The sequence below is a fragment of the Toxorhynchites rutilus genome, chromosome 3 (assembly GCF_029784135.1).
Source record: "Toxorhynchites rutilus septentrionalis strain SRP chromosome 3, ASM2978413v1, whole genome shotgun sequence".
In the NCBI taxonomy this organism is placed as follows: domain Eukaryota; kingdom Metazoa; phylum Arthropoda; class Insecta; order Diptera; family Culicidae; genus Toxorhynchites; species Toxorhynchites rutilus.
In genome coordinates this window covers 98158951-98179019 of record NC_073746.1, presented here as the reverse complement: position 1 = coordinate 98179019, position 20069 = coordinate 98158951, and the positions used below count along the sequence as shown (strand labels likewise).

Below are 20069 nucleotides of genomic sequence, written 5' to 3'. Positions count from 1 at the left end.
TTCTTACATGTCCTCTGACCAAGTCTCTGACTTTTGATACAACTTTTTCGCCACATCACGTACTAATGCGTACTGATGTACATTTGTGATTGAACGTCTTGATCTTTCTGTCACATTTCGAACATGTTGGATCACGATTCCGGGTGGGTTTTGGTTTCTAGAAAAAGTTCTTATCATACTTGCGGATCGTTGTACGAACTGCTTTCATGCTGACTCCTTCTTTCACCAATTTCGACTGCTACAGTGGCCGTCCAGTACCTCATTTGTCCCCAAGATCCTTCTGCGGCGTTCTTCGCATTTTGAAATTAAACCGTGAAAAATCTTTGTTCTTACACAAAAATAACAGAACCAATGGCCTTTGTTTCGCACAGCTAGTAACGTCAGGTAGCTCAATTTGTAGTCGTTTTGATTTTGCACTATAAGTAATATGCAAAATAACGGGGAATGTTCACAAACGAACACAGCCAACCATATGCACGGAAAGTGAATCTCGGTTGAATGGCAACGTTTTTCCAGCGTACCCATACTTTCTGGCGTAGTCTAGAGAGGGATTTTCATAACTTTCGTGTAGAATTTTATGACGTATTTGTTATTGTTTTGACTTCATTTTCAAAACAATGTACAGATACCAACAAAAAAAAAGTTTTTTTAGATATTCAGTTCAAATTTATTCTGGTAGTAGTATCTTCACGTAAATTGAAGCTCTCTGACCAGTATAAGCAGGAAATAGCTAGAACAGCTTCGAATACCTCAAAATCACTTATGCAAATAAAGCAATATTTCAATTTAAATGTTACTCAGGTGACAATTCGTCAAGTTTTGGTAAAAAAATACTCACATGAAGAGGGCTTTAAAGGTTAAACCTCCTCATCTTACACCATCTCACATCGAAAGACGTCTGAGTTTTGCCAAAGCTCACGGGGACCGACAGTGGGGCATGGTATGTTATGACAAAAAATGTTTCCAAAAAATACATTTTGCAATATACCACGAAGAAAAGTTCTTCAATGTAAAGGTTATCTTCACTGACGAAAAAAGGATTCTGGGATTCTGTGCAACCGGAAAGCTCAAGATAGCTTTCACATCATTCATGGATTACATACATGTTCTGGAATCCTCTCTCCTATCGTTTTTGCGTGGATATCGTAACAAAAAAATCACATTTCAGCAGAACAATGCTGCTATTCATACCAGCAAGGAAACTAAGCAATGGATTGAGGACCAAAAATTATTTTTTTTTGACTGGCCGACTTGCTCCCCATACTTGCATCCTGTTGAAAATCTTAGGGGGATTCTTGTACGCAGAAACTACACTGAGGGATTGAGAAACTACACACGACGATTGAAGAACTCAAGATCGCAATTTCGGGAAAATATCAAGAAATCCGTTCAGCAGAATTTGGTAAATAGTATTCCAACACGGTTTTTTCAGGTTTTTAGCCTAAACGGCAAGGTTGCCAATTATTGACATGTACATCAGCCGATCGTTTTGAATTTTTCATTGATAATACATATGAATTTTGAGATGGTCTTATAGAAACTGAACAGCTGAAATTATCATATTTAAGCACAATAAATAAACAAACAACTCTTTTGAACGAAATTGACGTTAAATATACTTTATTCTAAGCATTCAACAATGTATGAATGTATTTTGATGCAATTCTAATTGTTTGTATTGCAACGAAATAGAATATTATAGAAGTTGGACAGAGTGTAGTCCCATAAAAAAAATCCAATGGCGTCAAACCGTTTAAGGAGGCGGCCAATCGACATGTACATTTCTCGAAATAATCCTTGTAATCGTGCGATGTGTGGCGGCACCATCTTGTTGTAACCACATATTATTGATGTTAAGATCTTACATTTCTGGCCAACACGTCGCCATACCATGTCTTCCAACATGTCGCTCTCTGCTGACGGCAACATGACGGTCGTTCTCATCGACAAAGAAATACGGCCCAATCACTCCTCCGGCATGAAAACCACAACAAATATTTTTTTTTTTTCGGATGCAATGGTGTTTTTTGAAGCACATGTGAGTTTGCATCAGATCAATAACGCATATTTTGCTTGTTGACAAAGCCAGAAATGGGCCTCATCACTGAAGATGATTTTGTGATGAAAATGACCATTTTCTTCAAGATTCGCCAGAGTACAATCGGAAAAGTTTCTGCGCTTTATATGGTCAAGTGGCTTCAGTTCTTCAATCAATTTGGTGTTGTACCGATGTAGTCTAAGATCTTTTCGCTAAATATGCTACAATGAGGTTAGAAAGGTGACCAATTCTTGAGAACGCCGTGCAAGTGACTGTTTTGGGTAATTTCGGATGCATTCAATTGCGGATGCGACATTCTCGTTGCTCCGTACGCGGCGACTTCTCGTTGGTCCAGAAACATTCAACATGTGAAAATGTAGACTCAAATTTGGTCACTAAACTAAGCATAGCCTGCCGATTGGTATAGTTATTATGGCCGAAAATTGGAGTGAGAGCTTTTAAAGTTGCAACCACCGGTTCCGAATTCCGGTAGTAGTTTTCAATAATTATTATGCGTTGCTCGTTCGTGTACTTCACCGTGATGTGAATGTTGATTTTGATTAACTTTTTGAAATTGACAGATCATTAAAACGTTTTAAGGATTCGTTCACACGAAGAAACAATGGATGAGCCATTAGGGGAGGTGGGGGTAAAACGGACATGTTAAGAAGAACTTTAATTATATCTTTGGAAACTCATGTTTCCCAAAACTTTGATGCAGTTCTTGCAATTCAATATAATGTTTCTCTACCTAATTGGCCAAATATTTTTCAAAAAAGTGTTTTCCAATGTTTTGTACTGAAATTAAAACGGACCGAAAAGTACAACATTTTTTTCGATGCGGGTAATATGGACAAGTTTGTAATATATGAAGCGTAGAGGTTGATTGTGAGAGGAATAATTTTATTCAACCAATGTCTGAACTCATCACGAATGTCCGTTGAATGATGAAAAAATCGAATCAATCCACCTAGAAGTGATATCGTGCTTTTCAGTAGTATTAACGAACAGACCCCCACTGTCCGTATTACCCGCGGTTCACCTACATACAATGAACTTCTGTGAATTGTTTTTATAAATAGGATATGTAGACAAAAATAAAAAAATACATTCGATTTACTGTTGATGAGTTTCCTTAGTTTTTCTTAAAATTTATGAAGAGCTGTCAAATCGCTTCCGCATCACAATCCCTTCGTCCAGTTTTCGTTCGTGCATTTACTTTGTATGTCCCATTTTACTGTACATTTTATGATGTTCTGATAATCACCCCGTTTCTGTGTTCTAACGGATTTATATTTCGTTCGCATTGGATATTTCGATGGAGCTCGAAATTGCCATTCCCTATCTCGATCGTTTTGCTCGTAAGATGTTTGAAAACAAAACAGCTATAACGAAAAATAATCGAATTTGAAAACAACTCGAACGAAACAAGGTATGGAATTTGCCAAGTCAATCGAAATAAAGAATCGGAGAGATTATTGGAATCTCAAATATAGCACTACTTTTTACTGTTGAGAGAATGTCGCTGAGTCCCGCGTCGGTCCATGTGGACTGACACTGAATGTTCCGTCTGTTTCACACCGTTTTCATCATTCCGACAGCGGAGAGCATCAGCACTGGGAACGATGGTAACAAAGCTTGAAAATTATCTATACACTAGTCCACTATCGGTCTGCAGGAACCGACGCCGAATCTTTTTATTTTATCAAACGTTCTAATTATTTATTTCCGTCCTGGGTTACACAACTCAACCACTTGTATAAACTATTACGGTATTACTCTCTATTATTGTGCCACAATACCGTATGAAGTAGTCTGAAGAACATCATCGATTTACTTCACGGTAGACAGATAATTGCGACTAAGTGCTTGCATACCTCGAACTGCTCTCGATCTTCATTAGTCGGACATTTATGAACCATCTATAAAACCATCACATTCGACAAAAATAGATTTGCACGATTAAGTGGACCTGCTATTTCGCTTCGTGTATTATTTTCCGTCAACAAAAAAGCTTTGGTTGTCCTTTTTTCCTGCTTTCGACTCGTTTCATAACAGCTGTAATGTCGTACAGTCTACGGTTGGATCTTGTGTAAGTGTTCATTTTGGCTTTTGGGATTCAAAGTATTATACCACCTAATGTTCATTGTATGCTACCAAGACGCAAAGGGCAATCAAACGCGCTGGACGTAGGAAAAACTCGCGAGTAAATGGATTGTTTCATTCTCCGGACTGAACAACTGCTTTGTTATTAAATTACACCCATACCACCCAAGGGGTACTGCTAATAATAAGACCTGGCCATTGATTTATGGTAAGAGCATGTTTGGTTCGTATCAGCCGTACGGAGCCGTGTTGTGTAGTGGTTCTACTACCATTCAGCACATTCAGCTTTTGCCCCCCAGCTGTACCGTTTCACCTCTGCTAGGTTTTTTTGAAGTTGTGTGCATGTTGATGTTGGTGTGTAGTGCGCCCATCTGGTTATACGTTGTTTCGATTTCGTTTACATTTTTGCTTTGTTCCTCCCTCGTTGGTTTTACCTCTCGCGCAGAGCAGTTAGCATACATCGGCCAGCCAGCCACAGTCAGTTAGTCTCATGCAGTCAACGGAGTAGATTTGAACCGTGCGCGATTCGTTCTAGTGATCTAGAGAGATCATCGCAGACGGCAGTGCAGTGCAATCATCAACGGCTACTGCCTGTGCGATCATTTCTGTTGTGATACTTTGTTCTGCTCGAAAACGGAAGATAAAAACGTGATCGTTTTGTGATACGTGTATGAATTTTTTTTTTTTGCAAATACGCAATATCTCGGATCCTCAAATCGTTTAGTAACGTGAAACGAATGTGTGATACGCAGCCGTGATCAGAAGTTATGTGGCAACTCTGCGAGTTACCAGAAGGACTTTGCTCCGCTATGAACCGAACATGTGTTTCGTTGCTGCTATTACGAAATGGTGGAAGTGACCTTTGTTGTTAAATTAAAACGTCATTAATAAGTCGTTGAGAGGTTGTGGTTTGCTGGACTTCCAGAGTGCTGTTGTTTGCTCAGTGTCAATGTCATTGGACGGTTCTTGACGACGGCCCAGAGGTGTTTGAATTAACGTCAGAAAGGTTAGCGTTATTTGGATTTTTTTCAGTGCTTTGTTCAAATTTATATTAGAATGTATTATGCTGCCTCCCCTTGAAGTACATTGTAATCATTATAAAATTGTATTCATTCTACACTTATGTATATGAAATGCGTAGATACAAACTGAATTTACGCCTCATCGAACGAAGCATACTCGTTTATATTGAGATCCAATATGGATTGTGAAGAAAATCTGACATAGGTCGAATTGTCAAAAATCCTTCGGATAACTGGTTATCCGAGAACCATTATGTAAATCTGAAAAATCGAAACATTGAATTGTGCACTGCGTTTTATGTTGTGTCTGCACACACGATTCCCTGGCATCATTGTGTGTGCAGCCACGCCACAGGAAATCAAAATCGAATTGCGAAACCCAAACACAGACGGACGGCTTCGGGCCAGACAGCCAAAATGGACGAACGTTTTCGTTATTACTTTGACCACACTTACCACTTTCGAGGTCACTTTTCCATACGCCAGAAAGAAGCGGATGGCAGAGAGTTTCATCGGCTGTGACGGGTAACTCGTTCGATCGTGACTCATACTACGATGCTCTGCTGAACTCAGTGTCTGCGAGTGGAGTCACTTTGCCGAAAAGCATGAAATTGAGTTCGTACTGTTTTGGTCATCCACCGAAAGCTTTTCAATGTTCCAAGAGGTTTGACGACAGGGAAGGTAAATTAGGTACGTTTATTTATGAATCTCTCAAGCTGGGCATTAAAATCGCAACAACATACGAATTTGTACCCTTTCATACTCGCGCGAAGGTTAGCTCGACATTGATTTCACCATTTAAAAAACCCTCTCGATTGTTGCCAAAAATATGCTCCTTGAATGATCCGGCTGTGTTGTGATGTGTCGAGTGCTAGGAAAGTACGTTAGTGTACGAAAAGACTGTGTGACCTCCGATCGGCGAACGAAAAAAAAGTTGTTGTAGATAATTCAAAGTGAAACTCGCGGTGTATGAGAGGTATTATGTTTTACACATTGGAGACACTAATGATTAAAAAGTAACTTCATGGTCGAAACCTACACGGTCACATAGGAGGAGAGGTTCGAATCAGTTATGCAAGGTATTCTGCACGGTATTTCGAGTAGAGCATACATATACGGTGTATTTTTTTTGCGTTAGCCCTAGCTCCCACAAGAAAAGTCAAACTAATGACTGTGTAGTAGCACGGTGTAGAAATGAGTGAAAGTGGAACAAATCTTAATACATTATCTAGTCAGTTGTGTTATCACTGTAGATTCCAACGGCTATTGGAACGCATGGAAGACTTTGAAATGTTAAAAAAATATGCCACAGTGCCGTCTACAAAGTTCTACTGCATCAACGGCAGTTTTCCATTTCAAAACGCAGCATCATTTAGAGCAGCGTTATTCGATAAAGTTATGTGCGAAACTGAACAAAAACCGCTACAGAGACACCCTAACTTTGTTCTTACCCTGATTCTCAATAGTCTATGAAACATGACTATGGGCGATTTCGGACAAAGGGAGAGGAAGCAATGTAACACTAATACAATCCTATGTAGTTATTTATTTCTGACGATTGCGTACAATTTATACGATCGCATTTTCGTACAAAGTAGTATCCAATGTAAACGCAGCCTAAGGTTTGAAGACTCAAAAATAAATAAAAAAAATAATCCATGACAATTTTCAAACTTGTGAAAGTAACCGGTGGACTCTCTATAATGCTTTAACGATTAGTATCACCAGAGTCTATTATGTTCTGAGTAGCCAGTAAGCTAATAGCCAGGTATCTCATCTAATATGCTGAAGCCATAATAGTTCGTACTGTATTCAGAAGACGATTGCATTCTACTGGATTTTGGGCTGTGTCACTGGTCAGCTCGTTCAACGTCTACAATTCATCAGGCGGGAAGTTATTGTTATTCCTTTCTGAGCCTTTTGTTTTCATTTTTCTATGTTTAAACGCACGCTTCTGGATCAGTTTGTTGTATATACATATTTATTCTTCATCATCACAGAGTTATGCCAAGTCTTCTACCTGGGAACAAATGCCCACTCTCCGAATCACGCCTCTAGGGCAATACGATAGAGCACGCACGAGAGTCCATCACATTGCCGTTTGTTTGGTTTTGTGACAAGTCATACGTAAGAAGTGTGTGACATGTCCCACTGTGCGTTCGGATGGTCCAAAACTCTGTCCCCTCCTACGGTGCTTAACATCTATATATTAACGGTACATAGAGGGAGAACACACGGATATTTCTACGAATAAAGCTAGCTAGAATATTAAAAAACAAACATATACTGAAAGAAAATAAAATCTAAAATGATTATAAAGACATTTAAAATGAATAAAAGGAATAAGGATAGATTTAAATGACGGCACAGGGCTAACAACACACAAACCAGAATGTATAAACAGCCAGAACAACACTACACGACACAATTCACATCACAACAGTTGGCAAGATTGTATCAGAGGCGGTGTAACCCGACCCGAATGTGATCTGGCAAGTTTGAGAAAGTTCCGCCATACTCGAGGCAGACATATTATCTAAACCATCGGACAAAGACGCACCAACTTGAAGACGTTATACGATACAGTCGATACAGTTCGCGGAAAAGGGGAAACATTAAAATCCCAGAATATTGAAGTGGAGATTCCCTTCCTTCCGAACAATCCATACCGTTTCCGGAGGAAGTTCGCGTAGCGAATGTTTTACTGCTTCGTCGTCAATAACCATTGATGTGTCAACGGATAGTGCGGCGGACTCGTAATTTACACGTGTCCTATCCAAACTTCCGTCTCCTGTGCACCGGTCAAGGAGCGGAAATAGGACGAACCAACGGACCGGAACCGTACCACGACAGCACGAAAATCCAGCGGCGGGCCCAGACACTTCAACACACCAACACCTAGGGAGTCAGGAAATTCAGGAATCACATAATAAATCGCCGTTGTAAACCAGAAGAAACACGTGTGTTTTCCCTATTGTACCAACCTCTTTCGGGTTAACCTAGTATACTGCCGTAATCTTGCAAAATGACGCAAGTGCCAGAGGGAGAAATTTTCAGTACGAGACTTTTCGCAAAATTGCATGTAAAGGGTGTGTCACATCAAATTGCATCACGGAAAAAACGCTGTAGAAATTTAATTTTTAGAAATTATATCTTCACCTTTCGCTTATAATCAGATAAGAGTGTATAGATCACGTTGGCCATGCTTCACTGTCAATTTTTCGTAAATTTGGAAAAATGTCGTCGAACGAAAAAGAGCGTCGTGAATTAATCCTGTGCACTCATTTCGTGAATCCGGAGTTGTCACATCGGGACATCGGTAAAATGCTGGGAATCGTCCAATCCACGGTCAGCAGAGTACTAAAACGATACTTCGAGAACCTAACCATCGACCGGAAGGTGAAGAACGACAAAAATGAATGCTCCGTCAGTGAAAAAGATCACAAGCGCGTAATTAAGCAGTTTAGACGTGATCCGAGAAGTTCGGTCCGGGATGTCGCCAATAAGCTGAATTTGTCAAGTTCATTCGTCCAGCGGACCAAGCAGCGGGAGGGCCTGCGTACATACAAGGTTCAGAACGCTCCTAACCGCGACGAAAGGCAAAACATGGTGGGGAAGACGCGAGCCCGGAAGCTGTACACCGAAATGCTGAAGAAGCCGCATTGCCTGGTAATGGACGACGAAACCTACGTCAAAGCGGACTTTCGTCAGCTGCCGGGCCCGTTGTTCTTCTCCGCAGAGGACAAATTCAGCGTTCCGGAGGAGATTCGCAAGCAGAAACTATCCAAGTTTGCCAAAAAGTACATGGTGTGGCAAGCGATCTGCTCTTGCGGAAAGCGGAGCGCCCCCTTCGTGATGACCGGCACGGTAAACGGGCAGGTTTACTTTAAGGAGTGCCCACAGAAGCGCTTACTACCACTATTGAAGCAGCACGAGGGCCCGACTATCTTCTGGCCGGATCTCGCTTCGTGCCACTATTCAAAGGACGTGTTGGAGTGGTACGAAGCCAACGGGGTCACCTTCGTGCCAAAGGAAATGAACCCGCCCAACGCGCCGGAGCTTCGCCCAATAGAGAAATATTGGGCGATTATGAAGCAGGCCCTCCGGAAGAACCCAAAAGTTGTCAAATCGGAGGCGGACTTCAAGAGAAAATGGATTTCTGTTAAAAAAAACTACAACCTGACGTTGTACAGAACCTTATGGACGGGGTAAAGAGGAAGGTGCGAGCATACGGGCTTGGGCTCGAAGTATGAATAAAAAGAAAATGCCAAAAGTTGTTTAATAGTTTTTATTTTACTGTCTAAAATTTTCAAAAGGATCGGTCTACTGGGCGAATTTCTACAGCGTTTTTTCCGTGATGCAATTTGATGTGACACACCCTTTATAATCAGCATACGCGTACATTACGAAAATCTGATCTGTACAAATTGTGTACAATTGATGGAAAAACATTGCCTTCGTCTCGATTTTTGAAAAAATGCCAGTTTATTGTGGAAACAGCAAATTTTAATCGCTGTTTCCACAACCGATTGGCGTTCATCCATCAAAGTATGGGAGTATCTGTTTCCAAATATTTTCTACAACATGCCACCGTTGAGTGGAGCAAGAGGTAGCATCTGAGAGAAGAGTTCTACACATTTTCCGTCTTTGTAGCGTGTGTCGAGCGGGCCAACGTAGTTGAGAACCCGATTGTAATATCTATTGACAGCATCTTCTATTCCAATCCAAAATGCAATTGAAAACATCCGTGTTGAATAAGATAATGCCGTCCGAAATTATCCGATGTAAAACAAATACTGTTTACGCGAGGATGTTCTGAGTTTTGTTATAAGATGCGTTTCGATGGAGATTTTAGACATTACCCTTCGATCAACTCTCAGCTTCGATTCATCCGAAAAAGACATTGAGCAAGTGAGGTAAGTGAACATCGTCAAGATGCTTTGTCCCTTGATTGATGTTGTTATTTGAAATTTTTTGTCCCTTCTCGTTCATTCTATGCCATCAGAACGGATTAAAGATAATATCGCATCAGATTCCCATTGGGGCTGCTAGGGCGTAACAGAGCCTTGTTACAAGTGTATAGAAAGGTAATCCGAAACTTTCAAAAAAAAAAAGAATGGTTTGTTGAATTTTTTGCTTAAACACGTTTTTTATTGCTTATACTACATGGGCTGAAAAGTCCCAGGATTTTTAATGAAAACAATCGTTTTTTGGGCAAAGCTGTATTTCTTCATTTAGTCGCTAATTTTGGCTAATAACGCTGCATAATACTCTCCGGTAATTGTTTTTTTTTCCTTCTACTGGTAATCGATGAAGATTATGCCATGCGCATCCCAAAAAAAAACGGATGCTAAAACCTTCCCGGCTGACCATTGGTCTTTTGGGCGCTTTGACCGACTTTCGTGGCTTGTCAGTCACTCTGCAGACTGCCTATAGAGCTCAGGAGTGCGGTAATGGATCCACGTTTCATCCATTGTCATAAAACGTTAAAAGAAGTCCACTCGACTACACTTCAACAACGCCAAATCGGCTGTTGAATCATCAACGCGCCCCTGTTTTTGGTCGACGGTCAGTAAACGCGGCACCCATCGCTATTTCATGTCCAAAATTTCATGCAAAATGTATCCCACTCGTCCTTTTCGGATGCCTACGGCCTCAGCTAACCGCATAACTTGACTTTACAATCGTTCAAAACGAGTCGATGCACTTGTTCTACGATTTCTGGATTCGTAGCCTCTTTTGGCCTTCCAGAACGGTGCTTGTACATTTTAAATTCACTAAACCATCGATAAACTGTTGTTCTCAAAGGAGCAGAAGTGGAATAACATTTCGTCAACCACTGCATTGATTGGTCAGGAGCTTTCCCCATCAAAAAACAATATTTGATCAAAATACGATATTTATCTTTTTCCATGTTCTATACGAATGCTCAGGTAGGAACAAATAAACGATGTCATGAAACTTCACACATAAACTAGTGACAGATGAACTTCTCGAAATGAATCTTGTTCATTTTTAGTGGCGCCATCGGTTGTTTCAGCCCATGTAGTAGTGTTGACAAACAGTAGAGTGAATAATTCACGCGGATGGATGATTTTTATGATATTATTTAGAGAGAGAGAAAGAGGGAGATAAAAAGAAAGAAAGAAAAAGAGAGATAGGGAGAGAGAGAGAGAAAGAAAGAAAGAGAGAGAGACAGAGAAAGAAAAAGAGAGAGAGAGAGAGAGAAAGAAAAAAAAAAAAGAGAGAGAGAGAGAGAGAGAGAGACATAGCAAAAGAGAGAAAGAGAGAGAGATAAAGAGAGAGATAAAGAGAGAGAGAGAAAGAGAGAGAGATAAAGAGAGAGAGATAAAGAGAGAGAGAGAGAGATAAAGAGAGAGAGAGAGATAAAGAGAGAGAGAGAGAGAGAGAGAGATAAAGAGAGAGAGAGAGATAAAGAGAGAGAGAGAGAGAGAGAGAGATAAAGAGAGAGAGAGAGAGAGAGAGAGAAAGAGAGAGAGATATTCTCACTGTGCGACTGTCGTTAAAAAATTAATCGGAAAACTGGCCGAAAAAAAAAAGGCGACAGTATTCGGATCACTGGCGAAAGACGGAACTTTTGGTACGCCTGTTTATGAGCATTTAAGATATCCACCCTGTCTTGTTGCATCTTTCGTGATCGAAGGAAAAGTGATAGTTCCACCGGAGAAGCAAGAAACAATGGATTGGAGTATATCACGCCCTTGAGAGTGTAAGAATACCTCGTTGTAACTTCCCCGCTTATAGCATTGGGAGCTATGATACATTAGAGCTCCACATATTCGTTGACTGCAGCTATCTATTTTAAAGTTAGCGAAAAATCTTCAGTGCGGAATTGCGGAAATTGCAGATGGAAAAATGAAAAACATTTGGAAGTGGAAGTTCCATTGCATTATTATGGAATTTTGCCGGTAGAAGGGAAAATGGAGAACGCTGATTGTATTCTACGTGCTAATAAATACTCTACTATCCTCCCAAAACAGCACCGTGTTACCAGTATTAGGGATTGGTACAATCGTGAATATCGTGAAGCAACTATGTTGAACGTAATGAAGCAAAAACCTATCTTGTGTATCGAAAGACACTCAACAATGTAGTGAAACTGCTCCATGCGTGACAGAGTGTAGTGCATGTGTCCGAGACTCGTCGGCGTAGTTGACGTAGGATTACGTTAGGGCATTTGTTGCATTCGCAGTCGATCACTTGCAGTAACGATCTTGTCGCTGGTCATTTCGTTCTACCCGTCGCGTGCTCTTTTACATTCTCTCGCTGGAGTACGAGATCGTTCACAGCTTAGTAGTAGTAATGTTGAATCATGGAGGCTTCACACTTTTGCAGTTCATTTGCCTCTAGCCATGAAACAGACCAATAAGAAAACCTAAAATTAACCCTTTCATTACGGCAGTGTGCTCCGCCCTGTACGGAGCACTGCGCCGAAAAGTATGCACATCGCGCTGGTGGATCGAAGAGCAGTATGAATTTCATGTCGTCTAAAGACGACGCTCGTACACACAGCTCGTCACGCGGATGTCGTCTATAGACGACACTCGTAATGAAAGGGTTTACTCTCGGTCTTGTGAAAGGCCAATTTCAAAGCCCCGACAGTCGCCACCGTCCGGTTGCTCGTCTGGGTGCCTGGAAGCCCTTGTGGTCTGTACAAATTTGTAGAAAAAACATTATTTTAACAAATTGATAATCAATTTATAATGTTGTATATGGCAATAGATAGTCATGGAGCGCAAATCAAATGGTACAAGAATCTCACAAATCTTTCAGAAAGTAACTAAGGACTCAGCATTTGCCAATTTTAGAGACGCGACAGATTTTGAGTTGTTCCAATTTATACCCCTTATATGTTCCCATCTTAATAGTCTAATTACTTTGCAAGTATGCCCTGTGAATCTCCACCCCATGTTCGTTCAGCCTCAACGACTTGATTGATTCATGGAAATGTGGAAATCTTTATCGGAAAGCATTTAGTCAATTTGTTAAAAGCTATCACAAAGCGCGGGAGTGGTACATAGACAGAGGTGGAAGAATACGGATGATTGCTGGGCGAATAAAATTAAATTTACGATGACTAAAACGTTACCACTGACAATGTGTGCAAACCATACGGATATTCATCTATGCGAACAGCGTGATGGTGGGAATGTGTAAACAATCGCAACTGGATGTGGTGGATGTGTTGGATGTGAACGGATGACGTTCGAAGTGAGAAGAGCACACGCCACCATTCGTTTACATGTCTCTGATTCTGATGTTTTTCTGCCTGTCGTCGTCGTCTATGTGCCTACACCATTCAAAATCTATTTACGATCGGAAGCGAAGCTGTGGGAGAATATTTTCGCCTAACACGTGTAATACGTAATGTTTATAAATAAAGAGTGCTCAGGCACAATACAAAGCAGCGGATGTTTATTTATTGATCCGTTCGCGCTAGGATATATGTCATGAAACGTAGATCTATACTTTTTATCCTGAACAATCAAGCACGAAATATTTAAGTGATAATCATTAGATATCTTGAGCAACAATGAACTTCATTGAACTGAAGTTTGTTTTCCTATGTGAAAACAAAGCACATTTTTTGCTTCAAATTTTATCGTCACGAGCAGTATACTACGTATTTTGACATTGAACACCGACAGCGATCTCGGAAACATTCGGTGCTATTTACGTATAACTTTTAGCAAGCACAATCATTATGTTGAGGATATGCTGGGGCAGTTCCTTCTCGCGTTCCCCTCACTCACAAGTTGATTATTAGCTGTCCTGTGGTTTGTTAACATATTGCGGACCGCTCACGAGTTTTCACGTGTTTCGCGTTCCGTCTGTTACGGATGGATCACGAAATAACCCATGTTTGATGGTTAAATCCTTGGTTTGCCATGAATGTAACAAGGCCTACGGATGGCTCGCCTTCGTCTCATCCACACCGAAGGAAACGATCTCATTCGTAGAATCCGAACAAATGAAGAGCTCAAGTTTGCCCCAAAACGTGCGGTCCTTAATGTGTTAAAACCAAATTGAAAATAGAAATTTCGCCTCTTCCTGAATGGATTGAGTAACCTATTGCAATCGATCTTTCGCTGCCAGCTCGTAAAATTGCTTCGATTTTGAAATGGTTTTTCAATTTGAAACGATCCGACCACATGAACATTATTGCGTCATTATTACCGCTGTCGTAGTTAGTTAGCATAGTAGTGGGTCAATAGTCAATGCGGAAAAAAATTGAGTATCAATGCGCCAAACCGAGTGCAATGATGTGGCGTTTAACGTCATAACAGCAAAGCTTTTTTTGCGCTCTCATCCACCACCATCGTGGGCACACCATACGTGTAAATAATGAACTCGTCAAAATTGAAGCAGCAATTCCGTCGTTCGGTGTCGCGTAGGGTGCTGAAAATAAGAACGCCCCGACGGACAAAGCCCATATGCATTTACTTTGAACTCGTTACACTGAAACGAGCGCAGACAGAGTGGAGACATTTCTTCTGGGATTTCCACTTGGTCGCGTTATCTATCGCAGGAGCGCGAATGCAGGGGGAGGGGGCGATGAAAGGAGAACAAATAACGACTATGAGATTATTATTTTAAACAATGTTTTTGCGCCGTCCTGAACGGACCAAGGTGGTGAGGGTGACCACTTATACCCCATACACAGTGGACAGAAATAAGCACAGTTCTGTTTTCGTCATCGAAACAAGGAGGATTGCTATATTTGATCCAATCAGCTGTGCGACGATTGTACCTATACCAGCATAGTATATAGGGATATAGGTGTGCACCATTGGCTATGCTGCGCCATTGTATTTTGTGTGCTACTTGTCACACATGAACAGGTTTGATTTTGTGCATACGCCTATAATATTTCGCTTCTAGGTGGTGTGTTGTACATTTTCGATCATGAGCTAGCTGCAGCTAATGGTGTCGAGTGTCACTAGCAAGGTAATTCAAGTATCATTATCGGAACTAGGTTACCTTTACGTGCATTGTTTTTTGGGGCAGCATTTCCCCTCCGATTCGATTAATTATTTGGCTGGCTGAATTTTACTTTTTATTCGTGGATTTATCTATTTAGTAAGGCGTCGTGCACAAATTACGTAACGTTAAAAATCCGGATTTTGGACCCCCTTCCCCCTGCGTAACGCAATTTCCTATCTCTAATACACAGGAAGTAACGCAACCTCGACCCCCCTCCCCCCTTATCGCATTACGTAATTTGTGCACGACGCCTAATGTAATTGTCTGGTTCACACCTAACAAGGAGGAAAACTTGTTTGAATACGTGCAAAATACCAGGTTCTTGAATGATTTGGAACATCTGATTCAAAGTAATGGTCATTGAAAGCTACCCAGCTACCCAGGAACCTCTTTGTTCTTGATTCAAACAAACCAGTCATCGCATAATTTTCGCACAGTTTCTTAAAAATTGAAGTGTTTACGTCCTTTCTCCTTTTTTCGTTTTTATTTTCCCCTTTTTTCTTTTTTCTTTTTCATTTTCTCCTTTTTCTTTTTTCTTTTTCATTTTCCCCTTTTTCCTTTTTTTCATTTTCCCCGTTTTTCTTTTTTTCTTTTTTCTTTTCCCTTTTCATTTTTTCCTTTTTGCTATAAACATGTAAGATCAACGACTCTGGTCTTCAGAAAAGCCAGTTATATGATCGGAACTCCTCCTCCTAATTTTTTAACTGCTTTTCCACACAGATATTTACCCACAACAGCTGATGGAGTGATCTTTTTCGCAACTAACACACTGCACAGGGTATTATATGTATATCTGTTCACTACCACCATTAATTCAGATCTCTAAGAAACACAATACAACACTAGAAACTAGAATCTTTGGCAACGCATAAAACAACAACAATGTGTGCGTGTGTTGCAAAAATACACAAACGCCATCAGATGGTATAAAAATCGTCACGGTGTATTATTCTATCAATGAATATTATATTCATTGTTCTGAATGACGCTTGGGAGTAGCAAATCATTCTCATTGTGCAAGTTTCGGTTATTCGAGCTATAAATAGTCAATAATGATACCGGCCACGTCTTTACAGTCACGATTATCAAAGAAAGAATAGTTGTTAGTGGGAGGAGGAAATAATCAGGATTCACTGTTGTAGGTGATGTGATTATGTTGACGCGGATCCTAAGCGACTCGACTAAACATAAGACTGAAAATCGAATGTCTCGAGTTACAATGAATTATTAATATAAGGCTACCTAAGATGGTAACCGGAAGAAATTCTCTATGAATGTATATTATGAGATCGTTCGCACGTAGTGCCCTTCAGTGTTTTCTGATGGTAATATTAAACTACCTCATAAGGTAAGCAAAAGAACTCCTCTACAACACTTTAATCGGCGACTTATATGACTTTTCGCACGTGATATTCTTTTGTATTCTCAAATTCTTCTATGAATTTATGAAGAATTTGACAATTGGATTGAATATTTCAAGTATTTAAGAATTTAAGAATTAAAGATTTCAACAAATTAGATTAAGAATTTTGGAATTTAGGAATTTGAGATTTTGAGAATTTTAGAGTTTTAGAATTTTACAATTTTATTATTTTACAATTTTAGAATTTGAAAATTTAGGAATTTAAGAATTTAAAAGCTTATGAATTCAAGTATTTGAGAAATTAAGAATTCAAGAGATCTATCCACACTTCCCCCAAATTTGGTTCCCCTCGTTCACTTGACACTTTGACTTTTCCAAATCTCTTTCCTTCCCTCTCTGGGAGAGCCAGAATCGTTTTCATTATTCTTGTTGGAAATTGTAGAACACCCCTCAGCCACAATCAGCACAATAGCATAGCATAGAATATCTAACAAAATGAGAGTCATTTCATCCAGACACAACACTAGATTAATAACGAGAGAATGGCGGGAAAATGTGCTTGATGCATCTTGTCTCTTTATTCTATCTGTAAGATCATCTGTCAATTTCTGATATTTTATCTGTATTTTGAATGGTGCTATGGTTCGTTGTGACAAAAGAAGACCGAAAACTAAGCAACTCAATTCGGTAAATTTTATCTTTTAAATGTGCAATTGTGCATCTTGTGACTAATGTAAAATAGTAATATCTTTTACAAATTCCGACAGAAATATTTAAACAAAATGAAATTTATTGGTTTGAATCTGAGAGTATAAAATTTCTTGCATTAGATGTATCGTCTTTGAAACCATTTCACAATCTGATGAATTTGAAAGTTCCGCCACATTTGGTCCAAATTTCTATGAATCATATTGTGTTAAAAAAAGCCGTTAACTGCTTGCTGACTGTAGAGATACTGTGTGATAGAGATCGCAAACAACATCTCTCATACTCTTTCACTAATTGCAATAAGTTGCAAACGGGTAGAGCTTAAATTGCACTGTATTTGCATTTCGAGCCATTTGAGCTATATTTGAAGAAGTCATTTAACGCGATTGATCCGCAGTGGTATATCGTCCTCTTGTTTGTATTGAAGAAGCTTCAAATTTAAAAGTTCATTCTACTCTAGCAGGCGACACGGTGCTGGTTTGGAAAGTTCAAGTTCGAAGGTTTAGAAAATGTCATTCTTTAAATGTGCATAATCAACCTCTTCGTTTGACCTTCTGAATGTTGCATTGCGAAACACCAACCCTTTTGGCTACATCACGAGGTGAAACATTAGGATTCCATTTGAAGTTGGCTTTAATGATTCACTCGGCTTTTTCTGGATGCTACCTCCGGTCCCCTCATACGGGCTTGCGAACGAATCAACCCGAGAACCTTTTGAATAGCGCTCAAAATGGTTGAATTCGATTCGAATTCTAAATTATTGAATTTGTCATTGAATATATTCAATTGTGCACGCATAACAGAAAGAAACTATGCAAAATTTCAGCAATTTCTGTTATGCGAGAAAATAGTTACAGGTATTTGATACTGGTGCAAAATATTCAAAAAATTCTCTGAAAATCAATGAACTAATATCCAGACCCAAATGTGTTCGAACATCGTTTTCAAATAATCTACTGTTCATTCTTCATTCATTCATTCATTCTCAAATGCTGAGCGATTGGAACCAATATAGTATATAGATATAGATATAGTACTGAAAATAGTTTAGCATCAAAGATAATTTAAGGTAATTGAGAGCTTATCACTCAAGAAAGAAGCTTGGATTAGCAGTACAGTGTCAATAGTAATTCAGTTATGTATAGTGCCTTCAGAATGAATGATAATATTGTGTCAAAGCTGAATGTCAGAGATTTCGAGTGTTATATACAAGGACGGTCCGATAAGTAATTAGCCTAATCACCCGATGGTGTCAGTATCGCAAGAGGGATTACTATCGTGTAGTACATTCTCGTAAACGGCTACTGTCAAAATTTCAGCCGAATCGGACTCGTAGTTTTGTATTGACCGTGGCGACCGTCAAAAATTTATTTAACGAGTTTCAACGTGGTTGCACGTTGGTTTTTGATGAGCCATGCCCGAAACCATGCTACCATGCCCCGAAAACGGCTACCACGGAGGATAACGTGACAAAAATCCACGAACTCGTATTGGCAGACCGCCGATTGAAGGTGCGCGAGATAGCTGAAACAGTAGGCATCTCAAAAGACCGCATAGGTCATATCCTACATGAAATTTGGGGCACGAGAAAGCTGTCTGTGCGATGGGTGCCGCGTTTGCTCACTCCGGACAACAAGCGCAACCGTGAGAACACTTCAGAGCAGTGTTTAATGCTGTTTAAGCGCAATCCGAAGGAGTTTCTGTGTCGTCTCGTGACCTTCGACGAAACATGGATCCACTGGTATACACCATAGACCAAGGAACAGTCGAAGCAGTGGACTTCACCCGGCGTACGTGCTCCGAAGAAGGCGAAGACTGTCCTATCGGCCGCAAAGGAGATGGCCACCGTTTTCTGGGATTCACAACGTGTGATCTACATCGACTACCTGGAGAAGGGCAAAACGGTCACAGGGCTCTACTATGCCGAATTATTGGGTCGATTCGACGCCAAATTACAGAAAAAAACGGCCCCATTTGGCGAAGAAAAAAGTGCTCTTCCACCATGACAACGCACCGGCTCACAACTCCGCCATCGCCACGGCCAAATTGGTCGAGTTGCACTACGAACTGCTGCCCCATCCACGGAACTCCCCAGATTTGGCCCCGTGCGACTTTTTTTTGTTTCCAAACTTAAAAAAGTCACTCGCCGGGCAGAAATTTGAATCGAATGAAGAGGTCATCGCCGCCAAGGAGGCCTACTTTTCAGACCTCGAGAAAACGTATTTTTCAGATGGATTAAAGAAGTTAGAGCATCGCTGGGTCAAGTGTATCGAGCTAAAAGAAGACTATGTTGAGAAATAAATCGCCACTTTTCCAAATTTTTTGTTTTTTTTTTTTATAGGCTAATTACTTATCGGACTGCCCTCGTATACGGAAATCAAACATAGCGTACTCAACTAACAGTTGTCTATCAAACTGTCTCCCACTAAATCCTCTGTTACGAATGCAACAGGCCGATTAGTGCGTGTCTTCGTGCCCATCGTCTTTGAAACCTTGATGAAGCTAAAGCTCTAAAGTACGCACGAGCCATTTCTATTCTAGCGATAGAAAGTTGAACCATACGTGTTGTGCATAATCCGGTTGTGGATCGAAGTGGATCAAGTGTCTGGAACCGCGCCGCTTGAAGGGCAATTCACTCACTATTCAAACCGGACTGGTAATCGACAAGTTAAATACTTGTTACCACTATCTGCTGCTACGTTCAGCCAGCAAGCGAAGCGAGCGGCCCACCGAAGACCTATTAATCATTTATTTTTCCTTAATCGTTTTCGTTCTCGGCTGCGCTATACTACGCAGTTTTGTCGGTTTTGTTTGCCTAACCATTGCA

The 20069-nt window shown here is 40.3% G+C and overlaps 1 protein-coding gene across 2 annotated transcripts in view; it reads left to right on the top strand.

Moving 5' to 3' along the window:
• The window catches only part of LOC129775449 (protein Atossa), a 105114-nt gene that overhangs the window by 41585 nt on the left and 43460 nt on the right, over positions 1-20069 (top strand). The window contains exon 1 of one of the 2 annotated variants that reach the window (XM_055780213.1): positions 4614-5150. The exons of the other annotated variant lie outside the window; for it this stretch is intronic. The gene's annotated coding sequence lies outside the window, so the exon portion shown is untranslated. Of the gene's footprint in view, positions 1-4613; positions 5151-20069 lie in introns of those variants that run through there. 2 annotated transcript variants of the gene reach the window in all.